The 12813-nt window shown below is 46.9% G+C and overlaps 1 protein-coding gene across 1 annotated transcript in view; it reads left to right on the top strand.

Moving 5' to 3' along the window:
* Window positions 1-6423: 6423 nt before the first annotated feature.
* myt1la (myelin transcription factor 1-like, a) overlaps window positions 6424-12813 on the top strand; it is a 39239-nt gene continuing 32849 nt past the window's right edge. The window contains 1 exon segment of the mRNA XM_047022402.1: window positions 6424-6573. The gene's annotated coding sequence lies outside the window, so the exon portion shown is untranslated.

Below are 12813 nucleotides of genomic sequence, written 5' to 3'. Positions count from 1 at the left end.
GACAGAGCCCCACTTGGGTTAACTGATCATGGTCACAAAGATAATAGATCCAAGACAGCTAGAATTTGTATGCTTGAATTGAATATTTCATTACAAGGACGATGCTGATGTACTTCCTATGCAGGAAGGTTTAGCTATTCAAGGGCAAAATACATCTCGGGATACTGCCGCCATCTTATTAAAACCCTTCTGGTTCTCTGTATAGGGCTATTGAAAGACCTTTGGATCGATTGAGAAACATACATTGTACATGTGGATTCAATAAGAACCTAGCTATCTAGTGGTCTACCTCAGACAACACAGTGGTTTGAAAGAACAGGGCAACATACTATACATACTCAAGACACCTAATACCCCGTCATGATTTCCTCGTTTTTTTTTCTTCTTCTCTTTTCTCTTCAGCTTGCTGTCTTTGTTTGCTTCTCTCTCTGTTAAATTGCTTGCTAAGACACAAAAGAGAGGAGAGGGAAAGCAAGGCCACACGAAGGTTTGGCCGGATGTAGTGAGAAGAGTGAGCGGAAGGACAGAGAGATTGAAATAGATGGAGATAGGGGGGAAAGAAAGAGAGGTAACACTCGTGTGACTAATGTATGGAAAAAACAAAGTCTGACGCGAAGGAGGTAAACGTAAAGAAAGCGAGAGAAGAGGAAAGGAGAGTAAAGGAACAGAGCAAAGCCAATGTACGTAGGATATTGGATAAGGAAAAAGTGGAAATGGCAGTTAGAGTGAGGCTAATGTGTTCTGAGTCATGCTTTCTCCTCTCTGACAGACACAGAGTCACCTAGGTGACTTGACTCAGCATGCAGACTTGTCTTTCTCACTCACACCTACTCTCCTCTGATCTCCACGGGTCAAACAGTCTGCAGCCTCCAGAGGTCTGCAGCCTGTCAAATCTGCAGCCCCTTCCTCCTGCAGCCCACTGAGGCTGCAGACTTTGTGTTCTCAGGGCCCCTTCATCTCTAGCCAAGGCTAAAGACTATTCATTCAGTCCTAACTCCATTGAAAAGGAGGGGTGGTGACTGCTTTTGTTTGTGTGTATGATGCGTCTCGCCACCGCTGTCTTGGGCTTGTCCTGAACAACAGTGAAAAATGTGAGTGTGTATGTGTTCTGTATGCTGTGGGTTTTCTTCTCTCATCTCTCTGCCTGGTAAATGTATTATTTAAAGGGAGCGCCTTTAACTAGGTCACACAGCCATAGCCTACAAACCAGCCTCATCAGAAGACTCTCTCTCTCTCTCTCTCTCCTACTTTCTGTCTCCTTCCTTTCTTCTTTCTCTTCCTCTCTCCCTGTCCTGAGTTTACTTCTGACTGATGGAATTTAATAAAGGAATGCAGAGCAGCATGAGGTGGTGAGGAAGAAGGAGGAGGGAGTGAAGGAGCGAGGAAAGGGAGGAGGGAGCAAGGTTGGAAGAAAGGGAGTAGGAGGAATGGATGAGGGAGGAGAAAAAAATGGGGAAAGGAGGAGGAAGGGGGGAAATATGAGAGAGAAATAAGGAGAGGGGATGATGGAGGGAGCAGGAAGGAGGGAGGAGGAAGGAAAATGAGAGAAGGAGGGGGTTGTTATGAGACCACCTCCTTTGCTAATTTTGGAGCTGGGTATATTGTATATTGTAGGATCAGATTTGGTTTTGCAAACAGAGCAGAGCCAGGCGGTAACCAAAAAATAATTTCTCTCCCTTTCTCTCTCCCTCTCTTTCTTTCACTGGCTGTCATTTTGGTGTCTACATCCTCTTTCTGTCCTATACATATATATATATATACTGTTTGCAGAGCAGAGCCAGGCCATATATACATATATATATTCTGGCTCGTTCTCACAATTTCTCTCAGTCTGCCTCTCTCTCTCTCTGTCCCCATTCTCTCTCCCTGTCTCTCTCTCCCTCCCTGTCCCTCCCTTCATCTCTCTGCTAGTTTACTCTCCACATCTCTCTTTTTCTCTCCATTTTCCTCCCCCTCTATCTCCCTTTCTCTCTTCATCCCCATATCTCTCTCATTTCCATGTTATCCCATATTTTCCCTTAATTTCCTCTATCTCTACCTCCCTTTCTTTACTCCTCTCTCTCTCTCTCTCTCTCTCTCTCTCTCTCTCTCTCTCTCTTCTCTCTCTCTCTCTCTCTCTCTCTCTCTCTCTCTCTCTCTCTCTCTCTCTCTCTCTCTCTTTCTCTCTCTCTGTCTCTCTGTCTCTCTCTCTCTCTCTCTCTCTCTCTCGCTGTTTGCTCACTCCCTGTCTCACTCTTTCTCTCCCTGTTCTCTCTCACCATCTCCTTGCACTCTCTCTACCTCCCTCCCTCCTTGCCTCACGTCTCCTCAAGAGACCTTTGTTAGCCCTGCTGCCGGGAGACTGCAGCACTGCAGATAGGGGGAGCTGAGCCCCCACAGAGACAGCACACACTCCTCTCTTCCCTCCCATTCCATCAAGTCCTCTCTTCCCCTCCATGTGTCTGTCTGTGAGTCTGTCTGTCTGTCTGTCTGTGTCTGCCTGTCTGGTATTCCCCTTGCAGGATACAGAGCCTTATCGAGTACAGAGAGGCAGAGACACAACAAGCCCTCAGAAGAGACTGATGAATAATAAACAACTAGACAGAGTGTTCCTCCGTGTGTGCGCTGTCTGTGTGCGTGAGACAGAGGGAGCACAGCTCCTTCACCAAGCCCATGCAACGGAATTTCAAACAAATTCCTTCTGTGAAATCTCCCACGTCGGATTGCACAGAGAGAGGAAGGGAGGGAGAAAGATGGAGGTGAAAGGAAAGAAGGAGGGAAAAGGACAGAGAGAGAGAAGGAGATAAACAATGAGGGAGATCATGGAGATCCATTCTCAGTCTCACCCAGTAATCCCCAACATGGCTGTTCTCAGTAGGAAGGAGCTCTAAGAAAGCATTAGAGCGCGCTGGCGCGTGATGCGGACAGCTCATTCACACAGCGACAAGCCCTGTCGTGCAGTGCATTTATCGCGGCCATCTCTGCGCCCCCTCATTGCCATGGCCACTGCATGTGTGCTTGTGTGTGTGAAAAAAGCTTTCCCTCTTGCTCTCTCTCTCTCTCTCTCTCTCTCTCTCTCTCTCTCTCTCTCTATCTGTCTCTCTCTCTCTCCCCGCTCCATCATCATATATCCAGCATGCCATCTGTCTGTGCTAATGAATTCTTCCTCATTTGCATGGCTGATAAGGGCTCAGTTTGGCCGAGGCTAACGAACAGGGGCCACATTCCTGCCCTCTCCCTCCCCCCTTCGAGACGTGTGGCAGGGCATGAGAGAGACAGAACCCTATGGAGAAGATAATGACTGAGATAGCATGAGTGTGTGTGTGTGTGTGTGTGAGATATATATATATAGAGAGAGAGAGAGAGAGAGAGAGAGAGAGAGAGAGAGAGAGAGAGAGAAGATAGCGTGTGTGTGTGTGAGATAGAGAGAGAGAAAGAGAGAGAGAGATAATAGATAGTGTTGGTGTATGTGTGTGTGCATGCCACTGCAGAGATACAGTGTGTGGAAGTAAATCAGATCCCTGAGGCTCCCCAGTCTATCGCGCCACATTTGTCACTGCCACCAGGGAGACTCCCCCCCCCAGCCCCACCCCCACCCCCTCTCTGCCTCGACACAGAAAACATACGAGCACCCCCCCAACACACCGCTCTGCTCCTCTTCCAAAGCATACCGCTCTCTAACCAACACCCGCCCCACACACCACCCCCTCCCCAACCAGGCATTTCCTGTCCCCCTTCTCCCTCCTCCTCCTCCTCCTCCTCCTCCTCAAAGAGCCTCCTCTTAATTATTGGTTGTGCTCCCCCCTGGCCTGTAGAACATGGGGATAGGCTCGATCTCCCCCTGGCCTGTAGAACATGGGGATAGGCTCCATCTGGCCCGCCGCCTCATTACTATGCTTCAATCCCTGTGTTCTCTCTCAGTGCAGCCGGCTGTCAATCAGCCTGTGCTCCATTTTCCCTCCAAACAGGCAGTTTGCACTGTGGCTGTGAACGCCAGGCTGTAGGCTCCCCATTAAGGAGGCACTGGGGCTAGCTGTAAGGAAGCCTCTCTGTGAATCCTGTCTTATAGTGCACTTGTGTGTGTGTGTGTGTTTGGAGTCTGTCTGTGGATGTGCAGATGTGTATGTGTGTGTGAGAGAGAGAAAGAGAAAGAGAGAGAGAAAGAAAGAGAGAGAGAAAGATAAAGAGAAAGAGAAAGAGAGGGAGAAAGAGAGAAAGAGAAAGAGAGAGCAAGCGTGTGTGCGTGCATGTCTATGTGTGCATGTGTGTATGCAAGGGTGTGTGCACGTGTGTGTGTGTTTGAGTGCCAGCGTGCGACACCTTATCGATCTGCCCTTTTTTCAAGGCAGAATGGAGGCAACGTTGTCCTTGACCAGCACAATACATCACACACAAACACTAATTCTCTCATCATGCACACACACACACACATACATCACCCAGTAGCGAAGGCTTCAACTCCAGACATTTATCACCTCTAGTGAATTTGGAGTCAATATAATCCATTAAAGATATTTTGGGTGATTATCAGATACATCTTTGTCGTATTACGGCCACTGGAAATGAGATTTAGCCTAATAATGGAACACCTCTGAGATTCAGCAGGATCAGAGTGAGGCATCGCTGTCCCTGATTACTGGAAATAAATGTGGAGCAAAAGCAAGCGAGTGGAATTCTGTTGACTCTCACTGGAAACCTAGGTTTGATTGTGATGTTTTTTGGTGCTAGTTGTTGGAGTAGTGTGTGTGGTTTTGGAGCTGTGTGTGTGCCCCCTGAAAGCTTCTTAACACCACACTGCAGTAGCTGTAACATATCCCACCTCTGTTTCCTCCTCCATTAATTAGCTTCTGCATTTGCTGTTCAGTACTCTGACATTTCCCCGCTGTTAATTCACTGATTAGGCCCATTAATGTGATTAGAAAGGCATTTCTCAGACAGCTGCCATTAGGGCAACCCACAGACTCACTGACCAACATACCCTCACCTGAGAGGTCAAAACAAGTCCATCATGAGTACTCAAACTTCTCCTCTATATGTTTACATATCCTTATGTATATCCTTATATATATACATATCCTTCCCACAAAAGAGTTGAGTCAAAGGGTTGTTTCCAGTGACTGGCTCAACTGGAGAGTTCAGCACCAAGGAGCTGTCCACAGAGGATAACGAGTTGGGTGCTGAGGAACGGTGCTGGGGAACGGTGTGGTTTCAGCACTAAGGAGCTGTTCACCATTCTATCTGCTGCTCACACAGTGAGGGGAGTTTTCCATTGGAAATCACTGGAGACGGACTCAAAATTGTAGCGTATTACTACTGGCTTCAGTATCTCCATCAGTCCTGCTTTTACACTGAACTCTGCTCTATTCTGTCCTTGTAATACTACCATCAAAACCTCTAGAAAAAGATATTTCAACACACAACACATGTCCTCCATATTCCCATTGGAGAAGAAAGATGATCGTGTGACTCTAATTAGCCATCTCAATCTATTGTCCATATTAACAAAGGATGTCAGAATGTGACGCATGAACACCCATGAAGAGAGAGAGAGAGAAATATATATAGAGAAGAGGTTGTTGGTGCAGCCGGGTCTCATAGTTCTGGGTGTGGGTTGGATTTTCCATGATGTGGTCTGTGCATTAGTGGATCCCAAATAGGCTACAACATCAAACACGGGCTCTGGGCTTGGCGCTCTCTCTCTACTGCTCACACTGCTGCACACGCTCCGCTCCAGAGACTGCCAGCCGCTCTGTGGGGAGAAACGAGCCAGCGCCGCACGCAGCCCGCTGTCTACAGCTCTGAATTAATACAGGAGAGGGAGAGAGAAAGCGACAGGGCGGGAGGGAGGGAAAACGGGTGAGAGACAAGGAGGTAGAGAAAGAGACAACCAGGAGGGAATGTGCTTCCAGCCTACGTGCCGTTGGCTGGCTCTGAGGTAGATAATCTAGGCTTGGCAGTGGGCTTGGCTCGTCTGTCTTTCTCGCTGTGCCTCCGCGTTCTTTTATCTGGGTGGAGTCCACGATCGTCTGGAGAGCCGACGGTGTTTGAGAGCGGCGAGAAGGTAAGTCAGGCTGCTTCTTCTGCCTTGTGTTCCGCTCTCTTCTGCTGCAGTGCCGCGTTGAAACAGGGGCTGGCTCTCGCTCGCCTCATGCCTCATACAATCTACACACAGACCTACCCTGCCTCCCCCTTCCTCCCTCCCTCCCTCTCTCTCTCATTCCCTCCCTCCCTCCTCTTCTCCTCCCTGTCTGTCTGTGTCTCCATCGCCTGCTCGCTGGCTCCCTCCCTCCTTCCTCTGCTTCACTAAAGTGGATGCAGCTCCCCTTTTCTTCACTTCTCTCCATCCATTTCTAAAGTGCTACAGGAATAAGCAGAACAACCTGACTGACGACATTGACCAAGAGTTAGATAAAGAAAAGGAGAGGAGGAAGAGAGAAGGAAAAGCTAGAGATATAGAAGAGCAGAAAGGGAGGGAGAGCAAAAATTGCGAGAACGAAAGCAAGTGTAAGAAAAAGAGTGCGAGGGAGACTGGTTGCAGACTTTCAGACTACTGGAAGAGTGGAGGCAAAAAGAGGCTTTATCGTCGACATTTCAGTAGGTTTAAAACACTTTACTTGCATGAATATGCTCTGTGTTGCTGTTTTCATCGCTGTCACGCCATTTGCGACTCTCATTGAAGTATTGCGAGGCTATTAAAGTACATTCCAGCACATAGTGTTTACTCCAAGCTGCAGCTGTGAACGGCTATGCTGTAGAAACGCCGTAGACTACTTCTCATGTTTGTAGCAATTGAAGATAATCGATGTGCTCTTAGCCCCCTAGAATATTAAAGAGGGAGTTAACACTTTTGGAGCTATTGTTCTAACGATTACCTATTATTCTAACCATTAGACGAAGTGCTGAGAGGAAGCTGCAATTCAAAGTTGAATTGTATGATGTTTTGACTTAAGAGTTGATCAGTTTGGTGTACTTCTTGGTTGATATGCGTGTAATATATCAATGCTGTTTTATCTTTTTCATATTGCTTATGTGAAGAGATAGTATCTTTCAAAAGTGTAACACAAGACACTGGGAAGTCATGACATGAATCATAAAAAGTGATCAATGCAAAAGTAGACTGCCCATTAACAGAAGTACAAAATAAAAGTAAAATGTCTTAGCTAATGTTCTTTGTTATAACACAGAACACTGCATACAATCAGTATGTAAATGTAGACTAGATCATAGTAACATTGCAGTCTCCAAAAGATATCCCTTGATCAGACTTAAAAAGACGGATAGCTATTTGAGGACATGTGTCCAACTCTTAGCATTTCACTCATGTCCCTCCTTGTTGTGATAAAGCTAGTGAGTGGAAACGATGCACAGTGAATGATACTCTTTATACACCATGAGTTAAAGTTATGCATGCACAGAGTGTGATGAAACAGTTGGGCCACAAAGCAGACAGGAGAAATGTAAATGTAAAAAGCCTGAGAGATTTCTTCATGCTATATGATTTAATACTTACCATGCATAGCGTGGAGGCTGGAGGTCCGCTTATAGCAACTTCAGAGAAAGGGGATGTGTTATTATTTTATTAATTTATGATAAGTACTTATGGGATGGCCTGAAATCCCTCAAACCAAAGGTCCTCCCAGTTTCCAAGCGTCTGTGCCTAGTGAACCACTGTGTAGCTGAGTCTGAACAAGTAGAAACCCTATAGAGAGAGCCTGAATGCAGAAAGGGAGATATTATGTAGGCTACTCTTTTTTATACAGGCACGATTTTCTTTCAGTATTAACATTGTTAAGGTTTTTGAAAACCAAGTGAGAGTTTGTGCAGATGTCCCTGTGCACAGGGGAAGTTACTGCATGCAGCTGCAGATGAGAAGTTCTACTCAAAGCAATAGCCTCCTGTTCTGCCTTCTGTTTTACACCGGAAACTGTAAACACTTTGAGGTATTTTGCGTTTGTGATTTTTGCTGTTTGAGAAATGTGTGTTTTTGATTGGTATAAGCAGTTTCAGGGGTACCGGTCTATGTTTGGTTCTGCAGCGGTTCTGAGGGTGGGTTGGTGTTGGGTAGGTAGAAGGATTCTAGAGAGTTCTATGTGAGCACTGAACAGGGAGACTGATTGCTGAAGGATGACATGCCATTAAGCAGTCTGACCGTCTGCTAGAGTGGTGTCTGTTGGACCTGTCTGCTCAAACACGCAGGCTGATTAATGAGCCCTGCCTATGATCACACACATGGGCTCTCTCTCTTTCTCTCTCTCTCTTACTCTCTCTCACAAACACACACACACACACATACTAGGGAGCACAATATCCCTGAGAAGCTGGACAACGTTGTGCTATATTGGACCTGTCAGAACTCACCTAAAACGGTTGTGTTTAACGCTGCCACAGAACTGAGTTTGGATCTGTAGCGTAGCCCTGACCCTAACCACTTGTGATGACAGAGCGGCAGCAAATTGAAGGGAGTGTATTGACAGAATGCACATTCAGTGGCCTTTGTGGATATCTTTTTAGAGCAACTTTACTCCCCATGTAAAGACTTTGGCAAACGAGAGCAGTCTAACCGTACCAAGTGCGGAAGCAAGGCCAGTGTCTCTTCCTTATTCAGCAACATACGGTGCGTTGTTATCTCCCTGCATAGAAAGCTCACTGTGAAGATGTGATGCATAACAACTGAGTTAACAAGGTTAGTCATGACCTGAGTAAGTCGTCAAGAGTCCGTGAATATCTGTGTGTGTGTCCACCTACATTCCTTCACCATCTGTTGAATTAATGACCACGCCGCTGATAGGTTTTGTACATTATGACAATGTGTATCCTTCACTCACTCACTCAGTCACTCACTCACTCATTCACTAATTGTCTTTACCCACACACACAGGCCCACAAGCAAACGAGATAGAAGAGTATTTTTTCTCTTCATTTTTTTTTTCCCTGCATGAAAGTCAAGTGCTTTCTCTGGTGATTAGAGTCTTAACCTTCCTCACTTTGGTGCCTTTTAGTAAACCATATTTCATCAACCCAGAGGTTCATATAGCACACTGCTGTATGTGACCCATTTGAGTCCCGTGAGTGTAGTTGTGAGTGTTTGAATGTGTGTGTCTGGTGTTTGTTAGGGAAGTGCAAAGGGGCTGAATAAAACATTCAGGGGCAGCTGCAATTCCCTCCCAGAATGGGGCACACTAAACAAGCCAAAGCTGGTTGCATTTTACCTTTCGAGAATCAAAGCCACAAGATAGCGTGTCCCCAAAAGTCCCCAAAGTCTTCGGGTACAGCTGTTTGAGTGACCCGGCAAACACAGTGTTAAAGATGCCCTCCTATCCTCCAGTGATCCCCTGGCACCTTCCTCTTTACCTCCTATCCTCCAGTGATCCCCTGGCACCTTCCTCTTTACCTCCTATCCTCCAGTGATCCCCTGGCACCTTCCTCTTTACCTCCTATCCTCCAGTGATCCTCTGGCACCTTCCTCTTTACCTCCTATCCTCCAGTGATCCCCTGGCACCTTCCTCTTTACCTCCTATCCTCCAGTGATCCCCTGGCACCTTCCTCTTTACCTCCTATCCTCCATTATTCTCAGGAAAAGACCTAGACTTAAATACACTGTGAAATCATTTTAGATACTACACACACTTGATCGACCACCTGACCAAATGGAATACACCCATTCAGACGGTTCTTAAAGATGTCAAGCCCCACCCAGCTCACACCTCAGGCAGACACAAACCAATCCAAATTTGAAAGGTTCTCAAATACCTATGGACACAGCGGTCAGATTGGGTGAAAGCAATATCCTCGTATGACCTGATACTGGACATAGTGATTCAGGAGGCGTTGCGCTCCTATTCCGTTGTCCTCCTCTCCCTCCTATAGCACTCAGTGTTCTGATGCGCTGCACTCAGTGAAGAGCTCCAGACAGCACACAGTCAGCCGGCGCCCACCCTCCCTCGCTCCCCCTCCCTCGCCCCCTTCCTCGCCCCCCTCCCTCGCCCCCTCCCACGCATACACAATCAATCTGACTGGTGATCCTGAGCCATGGTGGCACGATGCAGGGCTATGGGGAGAGCCAACCTCAGCCAAGGTGACGGATTAATTTGACTCTGCATACTTAACGGGCAGAAGCCATTTCACTGTAATACATTCTGCCATGGTTGTATTTCCCTACTGTCATATATATATATGTATGTATATATATGGAAGTAGAAGATGTGAACTGTGGAGTGAAATGACCTTCTGCAGTGAACCAGAAACACTCAGCACCTGTGATGCAGAACGCGACGGATCAGAGATGAGAGATGAAAATACTCGCCCCTGAACCCTGTTTATACCAGCACCACATATGTGACCCTGTCTCTGTGTGTATCTCTGCCACTTCCAGTTACATGACAGAAGTAGAAGCACAGTCTTTGAGGTAAACCTTGTTGTTCCACTGATATCAGACCCTCTGCCACGGTCCCGAAAATCCACAGAAAATGTGTTTCCTTTTTGAATATTTGCCGGTCATTCTGCAATATGCCTCTGTGATTACGAGAATTCTGCTCCACAGAATTTGTGCTTTCATTTCTGCTCTTTGTTGTGAAGAGAGAGGGGGAGAGGGAGTAAACAGTATCATTACTTCCCAGGCCTTTGAGGACATTACAGGCCCCTAAAAGAGATAACACCCCCTTTTCGCCTCTGTGTGAAACTGCCTGATGATTTGAATGTTAAGTAGCGTCCACTGGGGAGAGTGAGACGGGGGTTTGAGTGTGTGGAGAGCATGTGGACCCACTCGTTCAGAGACGGTTCTCCATCTTCATGTTGATATGATAGAATTATTGAGTGAAATTTGAGTTTATTTGAGTATAAATGACCTTAATACATTTAGACAGCAGTATATTTCTTCCAGTTCCCTCAAAAAGTTAGGGACACATGTCTTCGAGGGTCAGCTGGGGTCTTTCAATGGGAGAGTTTTGTCCCTAAATATACTGTTAGACCTCTTCTTTGTCTCCTTGATATGGTTGCACAATTTGGGCTGGAATCAAAAAGGCAGAGCTTGGGCTCAGAGGGCTGTGCCAAGAATCGTATCAATCAGATGATCTCAGTGGGATCAATGGTGTATGTCTCATAGAGCTCTTATACTCACACACACACGCACACACACACACACACACACACACACACACACACACACACACACACACACACACACACACACACTCACTGACACACATATATGTACACTGACATCACACTCTCACAGTTACATGTAGACATATTAATGTACATATATGCATACTCAAACAGACAGCCCCACAGACACTCACACACACACACACATCCACACAACCTGACTAGGGCACAGAGAGAATTATTAGTTAGCTCCAGGGTTTTTTCCCAGACACTATTTCGGAGCCTCCCTCCACCAAGCTACAGTAGCTCGGAAAATGAGTCATAGTGTGGGAGAGAGGTATTATTTATAAAACACATTCACACGCACTCACACAAACACACACGCACACAGACATAGACATACAGTACATTCGCACACACACACAAACACACACCCTCGCTCAGCACAGATTCACAGTGGGACCATTTCACAGAGGACTCAGTAGTCCATAGTAGGAGAGGCAAAGCATGGCAGCTCCTCCATTAAAGTCCAGTGCAGGCCTCAGGCACAGTGAGTCAGCAGAAAAGCCTCTTTCCTCCCTCCGTCATTAGGCTTAATGCAGACGAAAAGCAGAATCCATCAATGTTCACAGAACACATGTATGTGTCTGTGGCATAGGAAGATGTTTGGTTGCTAGTTTGGGGGAAAGAGGGACCTCCACTGAGGCCAACCATGGCAGGTCTGGGAAGCCATCACAAGAAGGGGGCTGGGGAGTCATTTGTGAATGACTCATCGCGCCCCATGATTGCTGAAAGCCTGTGCTCTTTTCTCTCCTGTCCACCCCTTGTCTGGTAGTGAGCCTCTGTCCTGGTAGGTGATAATTAAAGAGACGTACCCCCCCCAGCGGGACACAGTGGAGACAGGCTGATTGCCCCTGGTCTTTGCCCTAGGTGGCAAGCTGAAGAGAACACACACTGATTAAAGTGATACATTCCACTCAATCTCCCAGGCTCCTTACTGATTAGCATCGGTTGATGACAGCCAGTCTGATGAATATATATTCAGGGTGTGGAGGAAGGGAGAGAAGTACAGGAGGGGTCTTCTGCTGGTCTCTCTGATGTTTTCAGCTACAGTGGAGGAGGTTGTATTGGGAGAACTCGACTGTATTTACTTTATTGAGTGGGTGAGTCGGATTAGCATAGGGAATCGACAGAGATAGCAGAGCCACAGTAAGAGAATGGTAATACACAGTATGTTCTTCTGCATCCTTTTTCATAGCAACACAAACATGAGCACATCCAGAAAAATATGCACTCACACACAAACACACACACAAACACACACACGCATACAATTCCAGTACAAATTCACACACACACACCCCCCCCCCCCACACACACACACACACACACAGGCTCCATACGGTTGCTGTCATTTCCCTCGGATGCTTTGCACATGAGTGATTCAGGTCTGGCACAGCTGCAGTGATAAGGTGCAGTAAGCCCGGCAGATTGGATATGCAAATGAGCGAGCAGGAAGTGTGGAGAGGAGGCATAATTAACAACAGGTGGAGGGGAGAAGGAAAGCAGATAGAGCCGCGAGGTGTCACATCTCCTTATTTTTTTTAGATTTTTTTGGGGTGCGGGATGGGGGGGGCCATGGAGGGGGGTAGGGGTGTGGGTGGTCTGAGACTGAGGCTGAGTTGACGAGTCTCGGGTGTATAGAGGGTTTTCTCAGGACAGCATATGGGC

This window comes from Hypomesus transpacificus, chromosome 6 (genome assembly GCF_021917145.1).
Source record: "Hypomesus transpacificus isolate Combined female chromosome 6, fHypTra1, whole genome shotgun sequence".
Lineage (NCBI taxonomy): Eukaryota > Metazoa > Chordata > Actinopteri > Osmeriformes > Osmeridae > Hypomesus > Hypomesus transpacificus.
The sequence above is the reverse complement of the archived record's forward strand: the minus strand, read 5'-3'. Positions and strand labels throughout refer to the sequence as shown.